The sequence below is a fragment of the Eutrigla gurnardus genome, assembly GCF_963514095.1.
Source record: "Eutrigla gurnardus genome assembly, chromosome: 4".
Classification (NCBI taxonomy): domain Eukaryota; kingdom Metazoa; phylum Chordata; class Actinopteri; order Perciformes; family Triglidae; genus Eutrigla; species Eutrigla gurnardus.
In genome coordinates this window covers 10167760-10193072 of record NC_139918.1, presented here as the reverse complement: position 1 = coordinate 10193072, position 25313 = coordinate 10167760, and the positions used below count along the sequence as shown (strand labels likewise).

Sequence of the window (25313 nt, the reverse complement as noted above, 5' to 3'; positions counted from 1 at the left end):
TAATGAGCGCACTCTCGAAATTGCGACCCTGGTCGGAATGAATGCGCGCTGGCACACCAAACTTCGAGAACCACTCTGCGACGAGCACTTGTGCCACTGTAGAGGCGCGCTGGTCACGAGTGGGAATGGCAAGAGTGTATTTGCTGAAAACATCAGTCAATAGGAGGACATTCTCCAGCCCGTTATGGGTTGGTTCGAGCAGGGTGAAGTCCATTACCAGGATTTCATTAGGCTCTGACGCAAGCAGATGTCCCATGAAGCTACGAACTGGTGGCCCGGAGTCCTTAGCCACTTGGCACCGCTCACAAGCTTGACACCAGCGCCTCACATCATATGACATCCCCGGCCAATAGCACCGCTGCCTGAGCAATTCCAAAGTCCTGCCTACACCCTGGTGGCCATGGTTTTGATGGACCTCCGTGAGGACTTTGTCCTTTAACGCAGCAGGTAAGAGCACCTGGAGGCCCGCTTCCCCCCCATCGGAGCGAGATACTTGGCGGTATACCACTCCAGCCTGTTCAAGCAAACGGCCCCACTGCTTGAGGAGCGCCAAAGCTTGTGGGGATAACCGCTTGCGTTCGTCATGATTTGGGTATCGTTTCTGCTGCCAAAACACAAGAACTTCCTGGGTCACGGGGTCAACTCGCTGAAGTTCTCCAATGTCCACAGGCAAATGCTGAGGCAAGGCCTGGACAGCAGCCTGACAGGCAGTGGGCCCCCGGACCTGGAGAGCCTGTTTCAAGGGCTGAGGAAGTGATGTTCCCGAGATGATCATTTCCAGATCTACCGTTCTGGGTGGATGCAAGCGAGACAGCGCATCCTCGTTTGTGTTACTCTTGCCAGAGCGATAACGGAGCTCAAAATTGAATGACGCAAGTTGGGCTACCCAACGTTGCTCAAGGGCTCCAAGTTTAGCCGATGACAGGTGGCTAAGCGGATTATTGTCCATGAAGACAATACATTTGTGGCCGAGCAAGTACTCACGAAATTTGTCCGTCATAGCCCATTTCAGTGCCAAAAACTCCAGCTTCATAGAGCTGTAATTGGCTGGATTTTGCTCGGTCGGTCTGAGACTTCGGCTGGCAAATGCTATAGGCCGAACTTTTCCTTCCTGCTCCTGCGAGAGCACGGCGCCCAAGCCTCCATGACTTGCGTCGACTTCCAAGATGAATGGAAGCGAAAAGTCGGCATATGCAAGGACCGGAGCTGTGGTGAGCTTGGTTTTTAAAGCTTCAAAGCTCTGCTGATGTCCTTCTGTCCACTTTTCAGAAACCCGGTGTTCCAACCGCTTGGACTTGGATCCCACAAGCTCGGCGACAAGGCGATGTAAAGGGGCAGCCAACTTGGCAAAGCCCTCGACGAAGCGACGATAGTAACTGGAGAACCCAAGAAAGGACCGAAGCTCCAAGATGGTAGTTGGGGGCTGCCAATTAGCTACCACTTCAACCTTGCTTGGGTCAGTGGAAACACCCTCAGCCGAAATGATGTGGCCCAAATAACACACCTCTTGTCGGAAGAATGAACACTTGGACAGCTTTGCCTTCAGGCCTTCATGTTGTAACCGCTGTAGAACCACTTCCAGCCGCTCAAGATGTTGTTGAAAGGTGGAGGAGAAGACCACAATGTCATCAAGATACAGGAGTAACGACTGACATTGCTGATCTCCAAAAACCCGTTGCATGAGTCGCTGAAAGGTGCTGGGTGCATTACACAACCCGAAGGGCATGCGATTCCATTCGAAAAGTCCAAAAGGAGTACAAAATGCGGTCTTGGGTCGGTCGGCCTCTGCCACGGGGACCTGATTGTACCCGCTGGCTAAATCCAAAGTGGAAAACCAGCGGGCACCAGTGAGTGCATCCAGTGATTCCTCGATCTGAGGAAGAGGAAATGCGTCTTTTCGGGTCCTGTTGTTAAGTTGCCGGTAGTCAACGCACAAGCGCAGGCTACCATCCTTCTTTTTGACCAACACAATTGGTGAAGCAAACGGACTGCAGCTCTCCCGAATGACCTGCGCATCAAGCAGCTGGTTGATGTGTTCTTTGACCACTTCATATTCAGAGGGTGGAATACGCCGATAACGCTGACGGATGGGAGTGTCATCGATAAGTGGGATTTCATGTGTTATTAGGTTTGTGCAACCCAGGTCGCCGTCGTGAGAAGAAAAGACCGGAGCGTATTTCCAAAGAAGACGTCGGGCTCCTTCCTGCTCTTCAGCAGACCAAGCAGACAAATCAACTGCCTCTATTTGATCTTGCAGCATAGGAAGCACAGCCTGGGATGCAACGGTGGCAAGGTAAGATGGAACCTCCTTAACACCAGAAGGTAAGCTCACCACACAAACCTCACGCAAAGCACCAACCTCTGTACGAGGGTAAAGCAACACATCAGAAGTGCCCACATTTACAACAGGTATATACACAGTGCCTCCTTCAACTTGAACCAGTGCTGGGGACGCCAGCAGGCCAGCAGGAAGACCCCGATCCAAGGGCTCAAAAAGCACAGTAGTCCCAGAATACTGGGCAGAACAGGTGGCTGGAACGAGCTGCATAGTGCCACCCGAGATACGGCAAGCTTTCTTGCCTCGCAGCTTGACCTTGCCAATAACATCAGAAGGAGAAGTCAGAGAGGCTCGATGACATCTCTGCAATGCCTGCACCACGGACTTTGGTGCTTCCGTGACGGTGGGCAAATTGAACAGGGCAGAGCCATGTTCGCCGAACAAGGTGCTATAGCATCTTCGTAAGATGTTCATCCCTAAGACACCTGGAGCCGGAGGAGATGCATCAGCCGGAGGGTCCTTGACAACCAGTAGCCCACACCCTGGCAAAGTTCTACCACCGAGTTTGACTTCGAGCTCTAAGTAGCCAAGGTATGGGATTGGCAATCCATTGGCCGCCTGAAGCTGAAGCCAGTGGCAAGACTGAAGTTTCTCTTGGTCCCAAGTCTCAAAGTGTTGTCGGAAAAAGCTTTCTCTGACAGTGGACACCATGGACCCGGTGTCCACTAAGCAAGGAACCTTTACTCCCCCCATAACTACATCCAGGTGTGGACAAGAACTGATTAACTTAGTCTCTCCCCCATCCCTTAACATAACTGGTGAGCCAGTGGCAGCTCCCCTCAAACTTTGGCTCCTCTGTTCGACGGGCGCTAGTTTTCCGAATGCTGAGCGGGATCCCGGTGAGAAGCTGGCCGCGAAAAAGCAGAAACTGAAGGTTGAGGGGGGGCACGGCCCCCTCTGCACTCCCTGGCGAAGTGGCCGGGCTGCTGACACCGCCGGCATATTACCGGACCACGGTAAGGAGAATGGTTACGCTGCTGATTGATCTGCAGCTGAGCAAGAGTTTCTGTGAGACGGTTAAGCTGTTCCTGTTGAAGCTTCAGCATTGATTTCACCTCCTGCAGCTCTGAAGCCTGGGGTGGGCCAGCCACGGAAGAAGCAGTCTGGACACCACACTGCAAGCCCATTGTTGAAGGAACTGAGTGACTTCGGCCGCGCACACCCCCTGGCAATCCCTCTCGCTCCCACCTAATTGCCTCTGCCCGAGCATCCAGCAGAGAGACTGTAGGCTGCCTGCGTACGAGTTGCTTTAATTCACGGCGAAGGGAACCATCAATAACATTTTGGATAAACTGATTGCGCAACAAAACATCAGCATTTGGCATCTCACTAGGAGCGCTTTGTTTCACCGCAGACATCAAACTCATTAACGCAAGGGAGAACTCTTGAAGAGTCTCCCCATCTTGCTGTCGCCTCGAGAAAAACGCCTCTTGTAAAGCAACGTACGAGTCGGAAGAACCATACAGCTCTCGCAGAACCGCAATAACTCTAGCTGGATCACTTCTATCCGCAGTTGGGCGATATTTTATTTCTTCACGCGCCTCTCCCTCTAAATGGTCAAACAGAAAGAACGCTTGATCAAATATGGACAGGTGGCGAGCCCTCATGCAAGCTTGAGCTTCCTCAATCCACTCCTCTAGCCCAATACCTAATCTACCCCTAAACACTGGACACTTCCTATCTCGGGGTACAAGGACCAGCCGCTCTGTTACGGGAGCGGTAGAAGTGAATGGTACTGGAAGAGGTTGAGCAGGAATGAAGGGCGCATCACTAGGACCAGGCACAGCCGCAGCCTGTTCCTGCTGCAACCTGTCATTCTCAGCCCTCAACTGGGCCACCAAATCCCTCAAGTCTTGTAGCTCCCCCTCCATTATTTTGACAAATGAGATGAGAAAACAAATGAGAAAGTATTAATTTCAATTAATAAATCAACTAAACAAAAGAAAAAGGAAATTAAAGAGTCTCTGGCCAGAGATACCAACTCAATTAATCAATTGAAACAAATAAATCCCTGATGAAACTAAATTACCATAAATTCCCCCAAATAAACCAATTAATTACCCAAACAAAACAATAAGCAACCAAACTACTAAGAAATTACCAAAAGAAATTATACCATTATTCAAATGATAAACAAAACAATTAAACCGAACCTTGTTTACACACGCACACACACACACACACACACACACACACACACACGCAGTCCAAATAGGGGGCTGAGAGTCCTGGCAAAGCTCGTAGCGTCCCACACGAGCAACAGCCAGGACCCCGAACCAAACCAGCGAAGCCGCAGCGGGCTGGCAGCGAAGCAGCGGTGGCAACGTAGCCGCAGCGGGCTGGCAGCGAAGCGGCGGTGGCAACGTAGCCGCAGCGGGCTGGCAGCGAAGCGGCGGTAGCAACGTAGCCGTGGCACCTTACGTCGCGCTAGCGTCCAAAAACCCCAGTTCAGTCCAGTCACTTAGCGTCCCTTCTAAAGAGGGAGAGGAGTGAAAAGGGTCGGCGTGGCAGGGGAGACGGCCACCACGCACCATGCGACCAGCAGACTATGCTCCGGTCAGCAGCAGTCAACGACCCCAGTATATCGCCCCAATTGCGATAGAAACGCCGGATCTATAAAAGAGTTATGGTTAAACGAAACGCACATGAATATACATCAACAGCATGCTAAGGTGCGCCTACCTGTACTCCGATGTGAGCGACGAATACAACGACCCCAGTATATCGCCCCAATTGCGATAGAAACGCCGGATCTATAAAAGAGTTATGGTTAAACGAAACGCACATGACTATACATCAACAGCACGCTAAGGTATGCCTACCTGTACTCCGATGTGAGCGACGAATACAACGACCCGGAAGTGGGCGGGCCGAAGAGGCAGGAAGCGAGAGGTCAGGCGGAAGAACACAGCCTACCTTTATCCCCTCAGTTCGAGCAACTATTGGCTAATAAGCCAGAGAGGGCGTGGTGCAGCAGACCCCGGGGTTCAATATGGCAGTGGTGCCTCATACCACTACATTAACATAAAACAAATACAATTCTGGTAGAATTGTATTTGTCTCCTTTGGGTTAGACATCTATGACCGAAATGTGTATGTGTGTTGGATTCCATAGTTACATGTCTGCGACCGGCACATGTTTAGCTACGTTTTCACCCAAAACTGACTGACACAATTTTGGCATTGGGAGCGAGTTAGAAATATTATATTATATCGACACAAGCTGAAGATTCGGTGCCATTCACACCCATTATAACATCTGAAACTTCACTAAACTCAAACTGCGATATCGGGAAAACCGTACGGACCATCGACATGAATGTTTGAACCAATAAAGTCCACAGTCTTGTGAACGGTTTAAACGCTTAATCACGTTTGGAAGTTAGAGTATGGCAAACTTTTGTGGTGCTGAAATCAATGAAAAACCAATGTAAACGTTTTTAAAAGCAATGGTTACTATGGCAACCTGAAAGTTATTTTCTTTTTTTTCATTTTGGAATGTACAATGTGCTTTGATGTCTTTGATGACTGGTGACATCACGTGACACCTGAGTGTATAAATACGAGCAGCGAACAGAACTCAGCGTGGAGTTATTGGAGTTTGGAGAGAGAGAGACGTTTTGAGAGAGAGTGAATTGATAGGAACGAAAATTTCATCTACGTTCAAGCAGATAGTGACAGAACTTTTACATCTGGAGCAGGCTGTCTCCACCAGTCTGCTCTTCTCGTCCATCTGTTCCTCGGCCAAAGCCAGTTTACATTTTGACATCATTGTAAACTATCACCCCAGCAGCCAAGATGCAGCAGGGAAACAGCAGGAGTCCTCGTGTCCAACTGACCCCTCAGGAGACCATCAACCGGCTGCACTCACAGCTGCTTGAGCAGCAGCGAATCAATGCTGAAGAGTACAGCATTAGGGTGGAGCTCACTGAGGAGCTCAAACGGCAAAAGACCCTGAAGGAAATGCACATTAATCGGGGAAAGGCCGTCTGTGGCGAACTGGAGAGGCTCAAGAGGGAAAGTGAGCCAGAGACCCTGAGCAAAATGGAGATTGCCTCTGCAGCCCATAGCACCGTGAAGATTAAGAAGAAGAAAGATCTTCAGAGGGACCATGAGGACCTCAAGGTGTCTTTTGTAATCCCCCAGCAAAAGTTTGAACAGCTGGAGAAGGCGATCCAGAGCCTCAGGCAGGAGAATTTTGAAAAGGATGAGGAATTGGAGAACCTAAAAGTACAGGCCTCAATCAGCCTGGAGAAAACCATTCATTTCCAGGCTGAGGTGAAGGTCGCCCAAGGCCTCAGAGCTGAATTAGTTCAACTGCAAGAAGATCTCGAGCAGAGTACTCTGCGCCAGGACCTCGCGAAAGAGGCCCTGGCAAAACAAGCCTCCGCCAACCAGCAGTTGGCAAATAGTCTCCAGACTGCCAAGGAGGACAACAAGGACCTCCGAGCTGAATTATCTCAGCTAAAGGCAGAACTCCAGCAAAAGACCCTTGACCAGGAGCTGGAGAAGGCACCAGTAGACATCGAAGTTGTGAATGGTGCTGCTCTTTAGGGAGCTGAGGAGCTGCACCAGACCTCACCCGACCAGCTGGTGACTGAGCTCCTGGTCGAAAGTCTGGAGCAAAGTCTTCCTTCTGTGGAGCTGCCAGAGGAGGTGCAGCTCCCCAAGAAGAAGAAATCTCTCTTCAAGAGGTTCAGACATAGCATCGGTCTGCGCAAAAGGCGTTGAACTGGTGCTGTGTCCCAATTTGAGTGGGACACTCATTGATCTGATTTTCACAAACAGGCCAGAGAGAGCAGTAAAAACGTACAATCTAATCACTGGTCTTTCAGATCATAATATGGTACTAATTGTAAGAAACTTAACAAAAAAACGCTTTGTTCACCATAGCAAAACTTTAAATCAAAAGACAACAGGAATTCCTAAGTCAAAAATGGCAGATTTTGAAAATGATTTATCACTAGTAAACTGGGAAACCATAACTAAAGAGTCAACCTTGAATCACAGTGTAAACAAGTTCACCTCAATTTTAGGTAATCTGATAAGTAAACATACAAAAACAAGGAAAAGCAGGCAGAAGAAATTATCTCTTCCATGGTTTGATAATGGTATCCACCAACTCATGAAAAAGAGAGATCTTGCCCTTAAAAAGTCCTTAGTGACGAAAAACAACACAGACCACCTTACCTTCACCAGTCTGAGGAACAAAGTGGTGTCTGAGCTACGGAAGGCCAAGAGTAACTACTTCCTCAAACTCATTGAAGAGGCTAATGGCAGCAGTTCTAAACTGTGGCAGCAGATCCATAGACTAACAGACTCAAGTAAACAAAAACACCCCAAAATAACCAGTCTTAAAGTAGACAATAACCGAATTGAAAGTAGTGAGTCAATGGCAAATGTTTTTAACCATTTTTTTATTGAGTCTGTGCATGAACTTGCTAGTCATTTTAATTCAGCTGACCCTGAGATATCCCCTGAAGAATGTGATAATGTCTCCTCAGATGGCTTTTGCATTAAAGAGGTATCCAGTGATACAGTTAAAAAGGTTATTGCAAATATGAACAACTCAATGTCAAAGGATATTAATGATTTAAATGCGGGTTTAATTAAGAAATATCAGAAAGACTTGTTGTTGCCTATTACTTATTTAGTGAACCTCTCAATAAGAACAAGCACATTCCCAGAAAGCTGGAAAACAGCAATAATTGCTCCTATTTACAAGTCGGGAGACAAAGACATGGCGAGTAACTATAGGCCTATTGCTATTCTCCCTGTAGTCTCAAAAGTCCTGGAGAAGATTGTTGCGATACAACTGACGGATTATTTGGAGACCAACCAACTGCTCCATCCACAGCAATTTGGATTCAGGCCTAAATATTCCACAGAATTAGCCAACTGCTATCTTATTGAGAGGGTCAAGGGTCTAATGGTCAAGGGACATGTTGTGGGGACAGTGTTCTTGGACCTCAAAAAGGCTTTCGACACTGTCGACCACAGTGTCCTCTTGGCCAAGAGGACACTGTCGACCACAGTGTCCTCTTGGCCAAGTTAAAACGTTTTAAAATGTCTACAGATGCCACTCAGTGGTTTAAATCATATCTGGGGGAAAGACAACAATGTGTCAAGGTAAATGGGGAAAAATCCCAACTTCTCACCAACAACATGGGAGTACCACAGGGGTCCATTCCTTCACCACTGTTGTTCACTATGTACATCAATGACCTGCCACTAAGTTGTCCAGGTGTCAGCTGCCAGATGTACGCTGACGATACAGTCATCTATGCATCTGCTAAAACAGCTAGCAAAGCAGCTGACCACCTCACGCAAGCACTTAAGAGAGTCACTCACTGGCTTGAAATGTCTCACTTAACCCTGAATGTCAAGAAAACTGTTTCCATGTGTATTTCTATTCGCAATAGGCCTGTGAACGATCTGTTTGAGGTGAAGATCAAAAATGAAATAATTACTGTGGTGAATGAGGTTAAATACCTGGGGATTATACTAGACAAACATTTTAAATTTGATAAACAAGTACATCACATCTGCAAGAAGGTTAAACCAAATCTCAATTGTTTTTGTTTTATTCGAAGAGACCTGTCATGTAAAGCTGCACAACTCTACATGCATGCTATGATTCTCTCTCATTTGTCATATTGCATCACGTCTTGGTCTCAAGCCTCTCAAGTCACTTTGAAACCCATAATAGCAATATATAAGCAAGCAATAAAAATTATGGATCAAAAACCAATGAGATGGCACCACTGCGGCATCCTGAGAAAACACAACCTTCTTGCATTTGAAAACTTTATAATTTACTGTAATATCAGACTCGTTTTTAAATGTCTTCATAACTGTGTGTCATCCCTGTTTTCTGCACTGATAAAAAGACGCTGTAGCTCAAGCCGAGTAAACACAGGAGCCTCCCACAATGGCGACTGCATTGTTCCCAGTGTACAACATCATTTGGACAGTCTGCCTTTTCAATAAAAGGGGTTAACCTATGGAACACTTTACCCACTCACCTGAAACTGGAGACTGACACAAACTCGTTTAACAGAGGACTAAAAGCATGGTTAAAAGCAAAACAACAATGCTCACATGTATAAATATGGACTTTTTTATTGTTACTATTTTGATTTCTGTTTGCTCAATCTCCTCTCGTTGATCTTGTGCTCTGTATTTTTTAGTATGCTACTGTCATGATGTAGTGTCATGCACTTGGTTTTATCTAATACTGTTGATAATATGTTCTGTATTTTTAGATTAGCCGCCGATGGACTGGTGTTGAAAATTAGCACTTGTGGTAAACACACTCAAGCAAAGCATCTGGTCTGTCTAGTGGAACAGTCTTAATGTATTTGTGATGTCAATATCAAATAAAAAAATAAAAAAATTTGGCCCTAAATTTATAATTTGGAAAATAATGTATGCTGTAAAAAAGATACAGCTATATATTATAAAAAAAGGGCGGCACAGTGAATTGTACTGTGTCGTGTGGGTTTTCTCCAGGAGCGCCTGTTTCCCCCCACTAGAAAAAAAAACAATTTGGCCCCAAATTAAATATATTATTCCCTCCCATGTGGGTTTTTCTCCAGGTGCTCCCTGAGAAAACCCACACAACAATTAGCTCAGCTTAAGGCAGAACTCCAGCAAAAGACCCTATGTATATGTGTATATATATATATATATAAATGTGTATATAGGCCCTGGCAAAACAAGCCTCCGCCAACAGTCTCCAGACTGCCAAGGAGGACAACAAGGACCTCCGAGCTGAATTATCTCAGAAGACCCTGGACCAGGAGCTGGCGAAGGAGGCCCTGAGAAAACAGGTCTCCACCAACCAGCAGCTCTCAAATGACCTCCAGACTGCCGAGGAGGACAACAAGGACCTCCGAGCTGAATTATCTCAGCTAAAGGCAAAACTCCAGCAAAAGACCCTTGACCAGGAGCTGGAGAAGGCACCAGTAGACATCGAAGTTGTGAATGGTGCTGCTATTCAGGGAGCTGAGGAGCTGCACCAGACCTCACCCGACCAGTTGGTGACTGAGCTCCTGGTCGAAAGTCTGGAGCAAAGTCTTCCTTGTGTGGAGCTGCCAGAGGGGGTGCAGCTCCCCAAGAAGAAGAAATCTCTCTTCAAGAGGTTCAGACATAGCATTGGTCTGCGCAAAAGGCGTTGAACTGGTTCTGTGTCCCAATTTGGCCCTAAATTTATAATTTGGAAAATAATGTATGCTGTAAAAAAGATACAGCTATATATTATTTTAAAAAAAAGGGCGGCACAGTGAATTGTACTGTGTCGTGTGGGTTTTCTCCAGGAGCGCCGGTTTCCCCCCACTAGAAAAAAAAACAATTTGGCCCCAAATTAAATATATTATTCCCTCCCATGTGGGTTTTTCTCCAGGTGCTCCCTGAGAAAACCCACACAACAATTAGCTCAGCTTCAGGCAGAACTCCAGCAAAAGACCCTATATATTTGTATATATATATGTATATATATATGTATGTATATATTAGCTATACTCTAAGCGGAAAGAGTGAGGCCGAGGGCTAGTGAGCGTCAAGGCCACGGTCCAGGAAGAAACACCGAAAATTCGAGATTACATCGAAAAAATGGCCCCGAAGGATGAACTGCTAAGTGAATGTCTCAGGCAGCAGAACCCTGATGAGAGTACAGAGGAGGAGGAGCAGACAACCTGGAGGGACAAGCCCCTACATGGCATGTACCACCGTCAGATAGAGGAAGTGGCTGATATCAAGAAATCCTACTAGTGGCTGGAAAATGCAGGACTGACAGACAGCACAGAGGCACTAATCATGGCAGCACAAGAGCCATAGAGGGCAGGATCTACCAGAGCAGATCAGACCCAAGATGCAGACTGTGCAAAGAAGCCCCTGAGACAGTCCAGCACATAGTAGCAGGGTGTAAGATGCTAGCTGGATCAGCTTACATGGAGAGGCACAACCAAGTGGCTGGGATAGTACACAGGAACATCTCCACTATGGAATAGAAGTACCCAAATCCCAATGGGCCATACCACAGAAGGTGACTGAGAACAACAGGGACAAGGTTCTATGGGACTTCAGCTTCCAGACTGACAAACAGCTCCTGGCTAACAAACCGGACATAGTGGTGGTGGACAAAGAGCAGAAGACAGTGGTGGTGATAGATGTGGCGATCCCAGCTGACGCCAACATCAGGAAGAAGGAACACGAGAAAATTGAGAAGTACCAAGGGTTGAAAGAGCAGCTGGAACAGATGTGGAAGGTCATGGCTAGCGTGGGTTAGGGTTAGGGTTATGTATATATGTATAACTGTATATATACAGTATATATTAAAAAATTTGTGAAATATTAACATAAAACAAATACAATTCTGGTAGAATTACTAAATCTCCTTTGGGTTAGACATCTATGACCGAAATGTGTATGTGTGTTGGATTCCATAGTTACATGTCTGCGACCGGCACAAGTTTAGCTACGTTTTCACCCAAAACTGACTGACACAATTTTGGCATTGGGAGCGAGTTGGAAAAATTATATTATATCGACACAAGCTGAAGATTCCGTGCCATTCACACCCATTATAACATCTGAAACTTCACTAAACTCAAACTGCGATATCGGGAAAACCGTACGGACCATCGACATGAATGTTTCAACCAATAAAGTCCACAGTCTTGTAAACGTTTTAAACATTTAATCATGTTTGGAAGTTAAAGTATGGCGAACTTTTGTGGTGCTGAAGTCAATGAAAAACCAATGTAAACATTTTTAAAAGCAATGGTTACTATGGCAACCTGAAAGTTCTTTTCTTTTTTTTCATTTTGGAATGTACAATGTGCTTTGATATCTTTGATGTCTTTGATGACTGGTGACATCACGTGACACCGGAGTATATAAATACGAGCAGCGAACAGAACTCAGTGTGGAGTTATTGGAGTTTGGAGAGAGAGAGACCTTTTGAGAGATAGTGAATTGAGAGGAACGAAAATTTAATCTACGTTCAAGCAGATAGTGACAGAACTTTTACATCTGGAGCAGGCTGTCTCCACCAGTCTGCTCTTCTCGTCCATCTGTTCCTCGGCGAAAGCCAGTTTGCATTTTAACATCATTGTAAACCATCACCCCAGCAGCCAAGATGCAGCAGGGAAACAGCAGGAGGCCTCATGTCCAACTGACCCCTCAGGAGACCATCAACCAGCTGCACTCACAGCTGCGTGAGTATGGAAGCAAATCTGTTCCATAATTCAAATTAAAATGGATTAACAGAAATGCTTTTTCATTTTCAGAATATAGCTGCATTTTTTGACTCATAAATAAAATTAGTAATAAATAATCCAAACTGCATTTTCATTTTCTTCTTCAAGACTGCTCATTGTGTAACTTAATTAAAATGAAAAAGTTAATTTTCAAAAGATGCCCCAGCAAATAGGTACCAAAATTCTATTTGAAATGTCAAATTTGAAAATTAAAATGCATTAGCAGAAAGGCTTTTGCATTTCAAGGTCATAGCTGCGTTATTTGACTCATAAATAAAATTAGTAATAAATAATCCAAACTGCAATTTCATTTTCTTATCAAGACTGCTCATTCTGTGACACAACTAAAAAGAAAACAAAGAGGACATTGCTTCATCGTTTTCATGCCCGCCCCCCGCAAAAAAGGTAACATAATTCAATTTGGATTCGCAATCCCAAGCGGCGCAGGAGAGTGACGTCAGTGGCAGTTCTTCTCCTTCAGCACCCAGTCTGACTGTGATACGCATCTACTACGTTAGGGGGCGGTGTGCATATTTGACGCTGGAGTAAGATAAGAGACAAGAGGAGAGTGTGAAGTAGAGTGCGTTGGTATCATGTCAGAAACAGCGGGAAAGTGAGTCCCAAGCATGTCCAAATCTGTGCCAGAGCTTCTGAGGGAGGCCGCAGCTGCCCTGGAAAGGCAACAAAATCAGCCACAAACAGGTTTCGACTCGAGTCTGTCTCCCACCACATCGTCAACAACAACTACAACAACAACAGCAACAACGACGACGACACCTTCTGCTCCTGACCACCGCAATGCTCAAGGTAAGATTTCAAGCTAGCAAGCTAACATGCAAATAGTTGCAGGTCCGATTTATTGTAAATGACGTCCTTACAGCACAAGACACATTTTGTGCGTTCGTTGCGTCGTAGCCACCACAATATTATCTGTGTGTAAAGCTTTTCTTTCCATGCTGTCTGCACTCACACACATACTCACACACCAAAAAAGAACGCTACAAAAAGCCTGAAAGTCTGGTCTATGCTGCCTGTTAATGTGGATCTTGGGCGCATGCACTGTGTGGATGTCTCTATGCATACTGTTGTACTGTATAGCCTACTGTTACCAATCCATTTCTGTACTTGTAGCTTTTTAATATATGAACTAGTGCCAACACTTCCTCTTGCCAAATTTATTATTATAATAATAACAATTATTATAATACAATTGTCATTACAATTTATAAGTTATACAATTCTCATGCTTGTATAGGCAGTTAAAAGTGGCTATCAAAGGACCTATTAAAAGGTACCAGAATACAGGAAAATACATCTATTCTCTTAAAACTTGTCTTCCCCCTTAGACTTGTATACTTTTCATAGATATTTTACACTACTATTAATTCAGCATGATCTTGATCCTGTCATCAATGTAATGAGATTGTATAACTATATCGTTATTTTTATTTTATTATTTCATTCTATTTCTTTTAACATATTCAAAATAAAGTTCAATTGAATTCAATTTCTCTTATACAGTTGTTGTTGTTTTTTCATATTTCTTCCAGCGGAGGTTTTGAGACTGTTCAGTCCGAACCCTGCACGAGGTGTACCAAGGAGGTCAACTCCACCAGCCATCAATACAAAAAAAGTCAGAAAGACAACATACAAGCACCTTTTTTTTTGTTTGGCCAAAAGAAAGATCTGTGACGTCCCAAATCCAGCCGTGAAAAGAGAACTTGAAAGGGCAGGATTAGGTGAAAGAAAAATCACATTTCCAAGTAAGTTTACAGTATGTATTGTATATTTCAGTTGTGCTATTTAAAATGTCAATGATTGGTCATAACTTGAGGGCACCAGAGGAGGTGCACCAGGCAGCAATGCCAATAGCAATTGAATATCATCCTGTATAGGGTGTATGCACATGACTTGACAGCATGGAAGAGTCACAGGGGTTACACCCACTGGGTCTCAATCATGAAATGTGAGCAGCACGAATTTGTGTGTAAACTGTGAGCAGAACAAAATTAACGTGGATTCTGCATTCATCAACATCTAAGTAGCTCAGATCTTTAAGTAGCTACTCACAAAATCTACACCTGCTCATGACTGTGTGTAGAGCTTGTGTAAATTTAGAAATACACATAAATGTTGCTTGTCACTGTTGGAAATTAAAATTTTTATAGGTACTGCTCTCATGTATATGTACACGACGCCTTTGAAACATGTAATTTAAACATGACCAAATATTTGGAGACAGAGAGAGAGAGGTTTTAGGGATCGGACACGCACTTACGCATCAAGCTCCATCTAATGATGCGTTTGTATATTAACCGGGAAAACTTTAATTCCATAAATGATCATCTGATATCCGATGCAAAGTGCGTGTTTCTGCACGTTGTGATTCGGTGGCCTGGTGCGACTTGATCCATGTGCAATAGTGCAGTTGGCACTGGTTTGGATGGAGCTGTGAGAGATGGCTGCTTTATCAGTAAGAATATAATCTGCCTTTATAACTTCATGTGTTAATGTAGTGATGTGCTCCTCTGCAGCAGAGAGATGAGGCTGTGAAGAGCCTCGTCCTCCTGTTGCTTTTGGAGTTTGTTGTGTTTACTTTTTTGTGTTTACTTTTTTTTTTCCTTATCAAACTATTTTCACTTTACTTCCGAGGACACTTTATTCATGACATTCCAGACCTAAATTTACCTGTCCCACTCACAGAACTACTAACAGAAGATAAAATATTTAATCCAAACTGACTTCGATCCCCGATCTCTCCTTTTCCCTCTCTCTCCCTCTTCCTCTTCCTCGTGCGAGTCATGATCGCAGGCAGTGCCGTCGTATAGGGGGGAAAGGTGATGACAATTCTAAGGGTCCACAGCCCGCTAGGGCCCACACACAGCCCCCAGTAGGTGGCAATGAATGGGTAGAGGGGCCCACACCGATATTCTTTCAGGGGGCCCAGAATTCCTAGCAACTGCCCTGATCGCAGGTATCAGGTGGACAGGATGCACGACCTCCTCTACTTGTATGGCTATTCATGGGCAGCAATTTATGCTAATTACTGTTTGCCGAGATTCCCGCATCGTTCATGAATCCAGAGTAGGCTTTTAGTAGCATAAGCCTTTGTGTGCAAATCTACACACACATTTACTAACATTTCATGATTGAGACCCACTGTGTGGAAATGTCGGAGAGCAGCTTCCCCTGTAATACTCATTCATGTTTTGCCACTCAGTTCATCTGGGGGTGTTTTTTTCTATTAAGCACCTCTGAAATCAGTCCCAGCACTGTGTTCCAAAAGCTGATCCACATCCTTAATAAATGCCTTGTTTGCTAAGTAGAGCTATTCGGACTTGTCCATGGTGTTGTGTTAAAGCACACATATTTAAAATTTACCCCCAAATCGGTTATAATACTGTTTTGTTTTCCCCCTCAGATAGATACTGTAGTGCAACTGAGTTTTCCGATCACCTACAGTTGAACTTTCCACAACTAAAGCACTGTGGTGGGTTTCAACTCTTGCGGAGCGTGGTTCTACAAGGTCCAAGGTCTTTGACATCATTCCCTATTCACAGGATGGATATACTCCAGAGCTCCTGTGCAACAAAGAACTTGGAGTGGGGGCAGCTGTGATTTACATCAGGCCACTCCAAAAAGATATTGACCTGGAGGTAATAATTTGTTTACGATGTAGTATTTGATTCTTTAGAGTATGTTAGAGTACTGGCAAGGAAATTCCCAGCCACAAACCCTCACAACGGCAGTATGTCTGAACAAAATCCACCAAGCTCTATTGTAAAAATGTTTGATAGCTCGATGCATATTTATGTCATTATTGTGTCTCGTTTATGCTAGAATCCTCCCAGTGTGACCCTCACTTCTCAGACAACTGGACCAATGGTGGAGTGTGTCTACTGTGCAGAGATATTTAGCTTCTCTGAGATCGAAGGCCACATCGACTGTTGTGAGAAGTGAGACATATTTCTTGTTTAAACATGCATTTACATATTGTGAATTCATAAAGTCCTACACATTTTATCATCCTAAAATATCAGTTGACACAATATTTTTTTTAAATCTTTTATTAATGTGCCTCATACACTATTATGAATTATATTTTTGCTTTCTTCCGGTGTATTAACATTTTGCTGTTAACATTCCAAGAAAATGCTCAAATGCTGAAGAAACCTCAGAGAATACCCGTCAGGAAGCTCAGGCACAAGCCAAGCAGGAACCCCAGCCGCTGCTAGCTCATCAAGCAGCCAAAGTCCATGTGAAGAAAATAAAAGTAGTAGCTCTGAAGGTGCCACTGTCTCATTGTTTCTAACTATATACAGTTTATGCTTAAAAATACTGATATTTACGCTTACCTTAAAAAAATAGAACTTTAAACTGCTGTCCCAAAATGGCTCAAATCAACTTTATATTTATCCTTTTTGTCCAGTTTTCACTGATAATGACTTAATTTTCCCAGAGTGGACAACAGAGCCTGATGTCTACAAAGCAGCCAACATGTTTCGACGTCACTTGCTTAACAATGCTGAACTCAAGCCAGAGTTGGTTGCAAGGCTCGATCTTAGATCTACTGAGGAAGATCGTGAAAGGGAGATTATGACTTTCTACAAAAAGCCAGGAATTGACTGGGCAAGCCCATTTTCTGTTATACTGGGTGGTAGGTATCTTTCATTTAATGCGTTGTACTGTAAGATTTGTAATAAGAACAGTGATTTCAACTGAAAAGTGAAGTCAATTGTTCTTTCAATACAAGGCTGCATTCCGCCACATTATTAGATCTTTTAAGTATCTTTATGCCAAGCTCCACTACTTCCTTCAATTACAGCAGCTCCTTTCTTTCCTGTCTTGTATTATATGCCAAATTGATTAATCCAGGTGTGCCTTACTGTAGCAGTCACAACAACCATGATCAGGCACACCTGTATTATAAATAAATGAAAGCAGCTCCTTTGAAATAAATGAGCTGCTTTAATTTCAAGTAGCAGTTGAGCTGGGAATAAAGCCCATTGAAATATATTTGGCCCTTGCATGTCATACACATTCACACAAAGTCTACAGAGTAACTCCATGTATTTCAGGTGATGCAGCTGTTGGGGATGGAGTAAAGCGCCATTTTCTTTCTATGGTAATGGAAAAAATCCAGTTTGGATTCGACCTTAACCTTGGTGAGTTTTTACAATTTTCCTTTTTGTTTGTAAAAATGTATACCATTTTGCCTCAAACAGCAGTAGTGGGGTTGGATTAACTGGCTCTGACTAGTTGTTTCCAAAGCCCTTGATGGATTGGAAAGGTTTGTCATCAAAATTGATCTCAAATTGACAACAGAAGGCACATTGGTCCATGGCGTAAGCTCCTGTACAGATTTTTACAGTTTCATAATTGTCACAAATAAATATTCTTGAACTGAAAATGGTCTTCTCTCATATCTGGTATTTGGACTCACCTAAATCTGTTCTTATGACACTACGGAAAGCATAATTAGAGGTAGATATTTCCTAGAAACATTTACAATGGCAACTGCAAAAAAAATCTCTCAGGATAATGCTACTGTCTCACCTGAAATCAGCTTTTAATTATATCTTGTTCTTTCACTCTAAGAGAACACTGGCAGAACTCTTCTGTTCAATGGGGTAGACGATCACAAGGTCCCATCCACCTCCAGAGCCCCTGTATTTGAGCTTTCTGACTGCCCTGACACAGATGTTGTCGATGTGGTGTCTGTAGTAAGTGTTCCTTGAAGTCATTGTTGTATTTTGTCATGACGCAACTTTTTGAAATTCACTTGAATTGATTATTCTAGTGCTATCATGCAAATATGTTTACTTTGTATCCAACATAAAAAGCATAGACTGTATAAGTGATGTAACATTGCCTTACTCTATTAATTGTAGCTTGATAGCCAGAGGGAACTGACTCCACAGGAGCGATGTGAGGTGAATAACCTTGCCTTCAGCTGGGATCTTCCTCCCATTAATGATAACAACAGGAGGTGGTTGGCAGAGAAAATCCTACAGTATGAATAAATCAAAATGAAATTAAGTATATGTGAAAAGATTTACATGTATATTACTTGTAGAACAAACTGATTCACTAGTCTAATGTCTTTTTTTCACCAACAACTGTATCTAAATTATACTTTGCAAACTCTTTGATAATTTTTGTAGGTCATTGAATGGAGACGAACGCAAATAAAGCAACTACGTAAGGGGCTGAAAGACAGTGGTGTTCTCAACATGATCAAAGAGCGTCCTGCTCTAGCCGCTGTCCTTTTTCCAAGATCTGCAGAGCAAGCTATGGACTCGCAGGTAATTGGGTTCTCACCTGAAACTGCTGACTGTTTACATAAATACCAGTAGGGCTATTATTTTAATTGTACTTGGAATAAGGCTTTAAGTGTAACATGTTGGTAATATACCCTTTCAGTCTATAGTCTTTGAGACTGTTTTTGTTTCTCAGACCATCTTGAAAAGGATCATCTGGCCAATGCCAGATAGTGAGGATGAGGATGACCACAGCAGCGTGGAGGAGACATGCCTGGTCACAGGCTTTTTGAGGGACTACATTGAAAATGGTCAGATTGTAAATGTTATCTCAGAAAAACATAGATCTGAACAATGTATATCTCCTAGAGCTGTTGCAAATTATTCACATTGACTCCATATTTATGGAGACATGTTGGTGAAAAATCTACCTTGTAACATTTTGTAAACATTGTTTTTATTTTACCGTAGAAAGCCCAATTTTTTTTTACAATTACCTTACAGTGAAGCAGTGATTAGTGATGTTTGGGTAAAATTCAAAAAGTTATGATGTACAGTGTCTTATTTGCAGGTTTTAAAATACTTATGACTGTGTCTTCGTAGGGTCCTCTCAGGAACTACACCAACTACACCAACTCCTGAAGTTTTGGACAGGTTGAAGTATACCTCCCCAGCACCTGTATGTAGAAGTTTCTTCTGAAATGACCATGCCTGTTGCCTCAACCTGCATGACAACGCTGAAACTGCCCCTGAAGAGCCAAAGTTACCAGACATTAAGAGAGAACCTTGAAGCATCTGTTAGAAGTACAGATTTTGGATTTGGAATTATCTGATTTGAATACTCTGAGAAACTCAGTGTCTTTAAGTTTAACCTTTCAAAGTTTTACTTTTTGCTTTGAAATTAATTTCAGTTCCCCAGTTGTGCAATTTATTATTTAGCTCTGTTTCATACTTGCCGTTCAAGAAAATGGCTTTCAGTTGTGGAGCAGTTAGCCATGTTAAGGCATTACCTCATTACCTTGAAGTTATATTTCCCTCCATTATTGAAGTAGGCTTGCTTGTGTGAGGTTTGTTAAGGTAACAGAGTAAGGAGAACTTTAAAAAACATTTCATTTCTGATGTTTTATTGATAAATGTATCAAATGTTAAAGTTTGGGTAATAAAGACAATTTAACATAAATTGTTGTGCTTCCTGCATTTTCATGCACTTTTACATACAGTTGTGTGCAAAAGTTTGTGAACTCATCCAGTTCTGGCTGTCACTGTATCAACTGCTGTAGTGTGGCTGTATAGATGTCGAGTGCATCCATGAAGGGAACATTGGGGTCAGGTAACCTAGTCATGTTCTCCTCGGTCAGGTGTCGCTGCAGTTGCACTTGGGGTACTTCAACTCGTTGCGCTTGACCTCCAAGGTCATCAAAGCCATGTGGTCCATCCCAAATCAATACCATAGTCTGCCTCCACCTGAACACAAATAAAAGACAATCAGAATTTTAAGATTATTAAATATTTTAAGCTTTGTAATTAATTAATCGCATTTTAATCGCATATAAATATTTGACCTGAGAACAGTGAGAAGTAATTTTTTTCACATGGATTTTTAGTATACCATTGAATAATGACTGAATACATAAGCTTAAGCAACAAAAATATTGTTTATTTTTGTTCAAGTCCAACAGACCAGTGCAATTTTTGCCATTAAGTGTAGCAATAGCATATTTAGAAATATAGTACATTTCAGAAATTCAGGTAGCCTATAGGTAGGTAGACCTTCTGTAAACTATAATACCGTATTGACCCGAATATAGGACGACCCTGATTATAAGACGACCCCTCTTTTCAAGACTAATCTTCAGAAAAAGACTCTGATAACCATATTTTACTTTGTTTGAAGAAATTCTTTATTGAAATTCTGAGAAAATCATTGAAATAATAATTACACACTGCTTTCGTTTCGTTTCTCAATAACAAACTCACATACCCTCCTGTCAATCTCTTGGAAGCGGCCGCTCTGAGGACCACGATAAGCTTATCTCTTACTGTTAGCGCTTTCTCAGACGGTCTTTTTGGACCCGCCATCTTCGGACGTTTCACTCCGTAACTCCATATTTCTTGGCTGCCTGACAGTTGTTTGACGCCTCTGCTGCATTGACCACCATTATTATCATAGCTCCGCCTTAGATGTCTGTTAACTTGCCCCACTTTTGATCCACTTTGCTCTGTACAACCACCGCGCCTCTCCATTTTTCATCTCCTGTCACTTCTTCTCCGCTGTGATTGACAGGTAACCCCAGCCACAGTGTCAGTGACGTCTCTACAATAAGATGGCGCTCTCTGCCGTTGCGGTCGTGTAGCGACCCCAGAAAACTATCAGCATGTGTCAACAGTTAGACGCTGGTTATAAGACGACCCCACTTTTTCACATTATTTTCATCGATAAAAACCTCGTCCTATATTCGGGTCAATACGGTACTTTGTTTTTTTTCGTTCATGTTCACTGTGGTTTGTTGTTGTCTGAACTCATGACGCTAGTTGGTGCTCCAGTATAATCGGTCCGCCTGAAACTCATCCAGTGAGAAACGTTCCGCGGTGCAAAAATAAGTGCGATTAAAATGCGTCAATTTTTTAACGCGTTAATTATTGTGTAATTAATTAATCTTAATTAACACGTTAAAGTCCCGACCCTAGTTTTATATGCTTTGTTGAGACTTATACAAAAGCTATGGCATCTTCAAATTTTTCACTTAAACATTTTCAATTGCGGTTTTAAAATCAGTTCTCCTAAATTATGTAATCTAGCCATATAATTTTAGGCCTTTTAAATGTATAATTTAAATAATGGCTCCTGATATGGTGCACTCAACTGTTTTAACATACCTGATCAGGATCTTGAAGGTGTCTGAATGATGTCCAAAGTTGGTAGGGATACTGGCTACATGCTGTCTTGGTAAAGTACTTGCCTAAAAAGTATGAAAATGTTTGATGCTGCTGCAAGTGCAAATAAAACGGTTCCAATACAAGAAATAAAAATAAGGAATAATAATAAGGAAAAAATGTATGGCTGTTTAAAATCTTTCCCCCTCAAATATACTAAAACATCAGCTTCTTAAGCAAATGACAGATGTCATTCAGGCTTTGTTCAATATTTTCGAGTCAATAATGTAGGAGAAAGGAGAATTTGTGAATGAGGCCTGTGAGAGTCCTTGCAGAGGAACAACAGGAATGAACGTTGGCGAATAGTAACACTTGTTATGTGCTCTCCTACAATGGGTTTCTCATAATACATTGCTATAGAAAACTTACCGTTGGTTATGGACACTCCTTCCAGTAGTGTGCAAGTTTCGGTTCTCTCCTCGGTGTTCCACCATGAAATGGGCAACCTCAATATTCTCACCACCCTTGTCAGAGCGCACACGTGATGGCAAACCAAATTTGTTGATGGCACCAATGAAGCTCTCCAACACTGTAGATGCTCGATTGTTCGTTGCAGCTGACAGATAAACAATTAAACGGCTGAAGCCATCTATTCTACCGTGAATGACAAATCTCCAGCTATTGGTAAAAAAAGAAGACATAATGCATCAGATATACATTTGAAGAAGGTTCATTCACAGCTTATTTGACACAAAGAAAGGTAGGGTACAATGATGAAAAGTTTTAGGGCGGGTGAAACAACTCAATGCATCATATGTTCAAGTATGTAAAAACAATTTTGAAAAAAAACGTATTAATTTGTGGTTTCCATCTATGTGCCACATTGCATTTGGTGCAGGAACAGAGTATTGCCTCCGTCTTAGTGTGCGATTGGCCATAGCTCGCACTTCAGTCCCAATTGGGTCCACTCTTCTTAAGGAGTCACGTACTCTTGTAACTACAACAAAACAACAACAACAGCAAAAAAATTTAAATCTCAAAGACAAACTACATGAAATATTAACAGCATTTCATTTAATTTAAGCAATTCTATTCTTATTATATTGTCTTATTTTAATCATATTATCTTTTAATCATCCTTGTAAAACTGACACCATTTTGTATGAAAAGCACTATTAAATAAAATAAATTTTATTCTATTATTATTTGGGTCTAACAGAGAGACTGCACTGATTGAGCTTACAGAGGACTTGCCACGTTCATATAAGGATCCACTTTATATCAAACTTACTTTGCACCAGCAGTCCACTGGCATGAAGGAATGATTTCATCATTCTGTATCCTGTGTTTGGATGACTTAGTTGGATTTCTGCAATGACGGCATCCAGCTCTTGGTCACTCAGTGCAGAATACATGTCCGACTTTCTGAACAAACAAACAAAAATTCTGAAAATTATCTTTGCAAGACGGACGGTTTATTATTTATTTTTCAGTGATGCCTATACTGCTGTCAAATGATTTTCTGCTGTATGATTGTTGGTTCCAGATGATAAAAGGGGAAGTGACATGGGTAGCGGGTCTCTCAGAGAGCCATCACCGTTTAATGGGACGCTGTGCAGGAGTGGATTAACCTTTGTATTTAAACTATTGGACTGTATTATTTTCCTCCTGGTTTCCTATGCTGCATTCAGGTGCTGCCTGCGGATAGTTCGGGCATCATGAAATATTCGTTGAATTCATTGTACTTAATGTTTATTAATTACTATGCATAGGCTAATCCTTAAATTTGTTTCACCTGCGCACACAGCTGCTACAGGTGCGACGCGGTAATGCACATTACATATTTGAAATGCTGAAATCAAAATAAATAAATGTTCTGTTCACTTTTAGTAATCATTGACTTTATTGCTATGGCCTATATATCATTGCTTGACTATTTGAGGGCGCCTAACTAGCAGCAGCCTCTCATCGCGTATTTGTGATGTTGTGCGCATTATGTGCACAGAGTAGGGATCCATCTCAGTTTAATATAACTTTGAAAACACACTTTCTTTAACGAATTTCGTTTTATACAATAAAAAATGCGGTGTCACTTCCATTACAACCTTTATACTTAGTGTACACAGTCCTTCTACGAATATTAGGCTAATAATAATAGTAGTAATAAGGAGCTTACCTCAATCCGTTACTCAGGCACCCTTTCAGGCACCCTTTCACCCCCGCGTCGAGTCGCTGAAGGACTGAGAGCAGGTTAGCTAGGGCAACTTCGTTGACATCGGTATCTGTGATGGCAGAGTATGCAGCCAAGCTTTCTATAATCTGCTCAAGTCTGTCACGGGAATCCGATTCAGAAATTTAACTCCACATGGGAAGCTAATTCTGACAAGGATTGTGCGATGGCATCAGGGAGCGCCATGTTGTGTGCAGGTGAGCCCAACCAACCCGGAAGGAGAAGAACTGCCACTGACGTCACTCTCCTGCGGCGCGGGCATGAAAACGAAAAATCAATGTTCTTTTTAGTTGTGTCACAGAATGAGCAGTCTTGATACGAAAATGAAAATGAAGTTTGGATTATTTGTTACTAATTTCATTTATGAGCCAAATAACGCAGCTATTATCTGAAATGCAAAAGCCTTTCTGCTAATGCATTTCAATTTTCAAATTTGACATTTCCAATTGAATTTTGGTACCTATTTGCTGGGGCATCTTTTGAAAATTAACTTTTTCATTTTAATTAAGTTACACAATGAGCAGTCTTGAAGAAGAAAATGAAAATGCAGTTTGGATTATTTATTACTCATTTTATTTATGAGTCAAAAAATGCAGCTATATTCTGAAAATGAAAAAGCATTTCTGTTAATCCATTTTAATTTGAATTATGGAACAGATTTGCTTCCATACTCACGCAGCTGTGAGTGCAGCTGGTTGATGGTCTCCTGAGGGGTCAGGAGGCCTCCTGCTGTTTCCCTGCTGCATCTTGGCTGCTGGGGTGATGGTTTACAATGATGTTAAAATGCAAACTGGCTTCCGCCGAGGAACAGATGGACGAGAAGAGCAGACTGGTGGAGACAGCCTGCTCCAGATGTAAAAGTTCTGTCACTATCTGCTTGAACGTAGATTAAATTTTCGTTCCTCTCAATTCACTATCTCTCAAAAGGTCTCTCTCTCTCCAAACTCCAATAACTCCACACTGAGTTCTGTTCGCTGCTCGTATTTATATACTCCGGTGTCACGTGATGTCACCAGTCATCAAAGACATCAAAGATATCAAAGCACATTGTACATTCCAAAATGAAAAAAAAGAAAGGTTATTATATATATCAGGTTGCCATAGTAACCATTGCTTTTAAAAATGTTTACATTGGTTTTTCATTGACTTCAGCACCACAAAAGTTCGCCATACTTTAACTTCCAAACGTGATTAAATGTTTAAAACGTTCACAAGACTGTGGACTTTATTGGTTGAAACATTCATGTCGATGGTCCGTACGGTTTTCCCGATATCGCAGTTTGAGTTTAGTGAAGTTTCAGATGTTATAATGGGTGTGAATGGCACGGAATCTTCAGCTTGTGTCGATA

General features: G+C 42.6%; 1 protein-coding gene and 3 long non-coding RNA genes across 4 annotated transcripts in view; 2 read left to right on the top strand and 2 right to left on the bottom strand.

Annotated features, from left to right (window-relative positions):
- Positions 1-25313, bottom strand: part of LOC311012983 (WD repeat-containing protein 37) — a 265141-nt gene that overhangs the window by 27195 nt on the left and 212633 nt on the right. The window lies entirely within an intron of this gene.
- On the top strand, positions 17073-18267 carry LOC311012321. The gene is made up of 3 exons (XR_014597031.1): positions 17073-17257; positions 17679-17765; positions 18199-18267. It is a non-coding gene; the product is annotated as an uncharacterized lncRNA (long non-coding RNA).
- On the top strand, positions 18770-19607 carry LOC311012320. The gene is made up of 3 exons (XR_014597030.1): positions 18770-18905; positions 19057-19171; positions 19464-19607. It is a non-coding gene; the product is annotated as an uncharacterized lncRNA (long non-coding RNA).
- LOC311011940 lies at positions 22423-23926 on the bottom strand. Its single transcript, XR_014596962.1, has 3 exons — positions 23911-23926; positions 23026-23159; positions 22423-22731 (listed from the first exon to the last, which is right to left on the bottom strand). It is a non-coding gene; the product is annotated as an uncharacterized lncRNA (long non-coding RNA).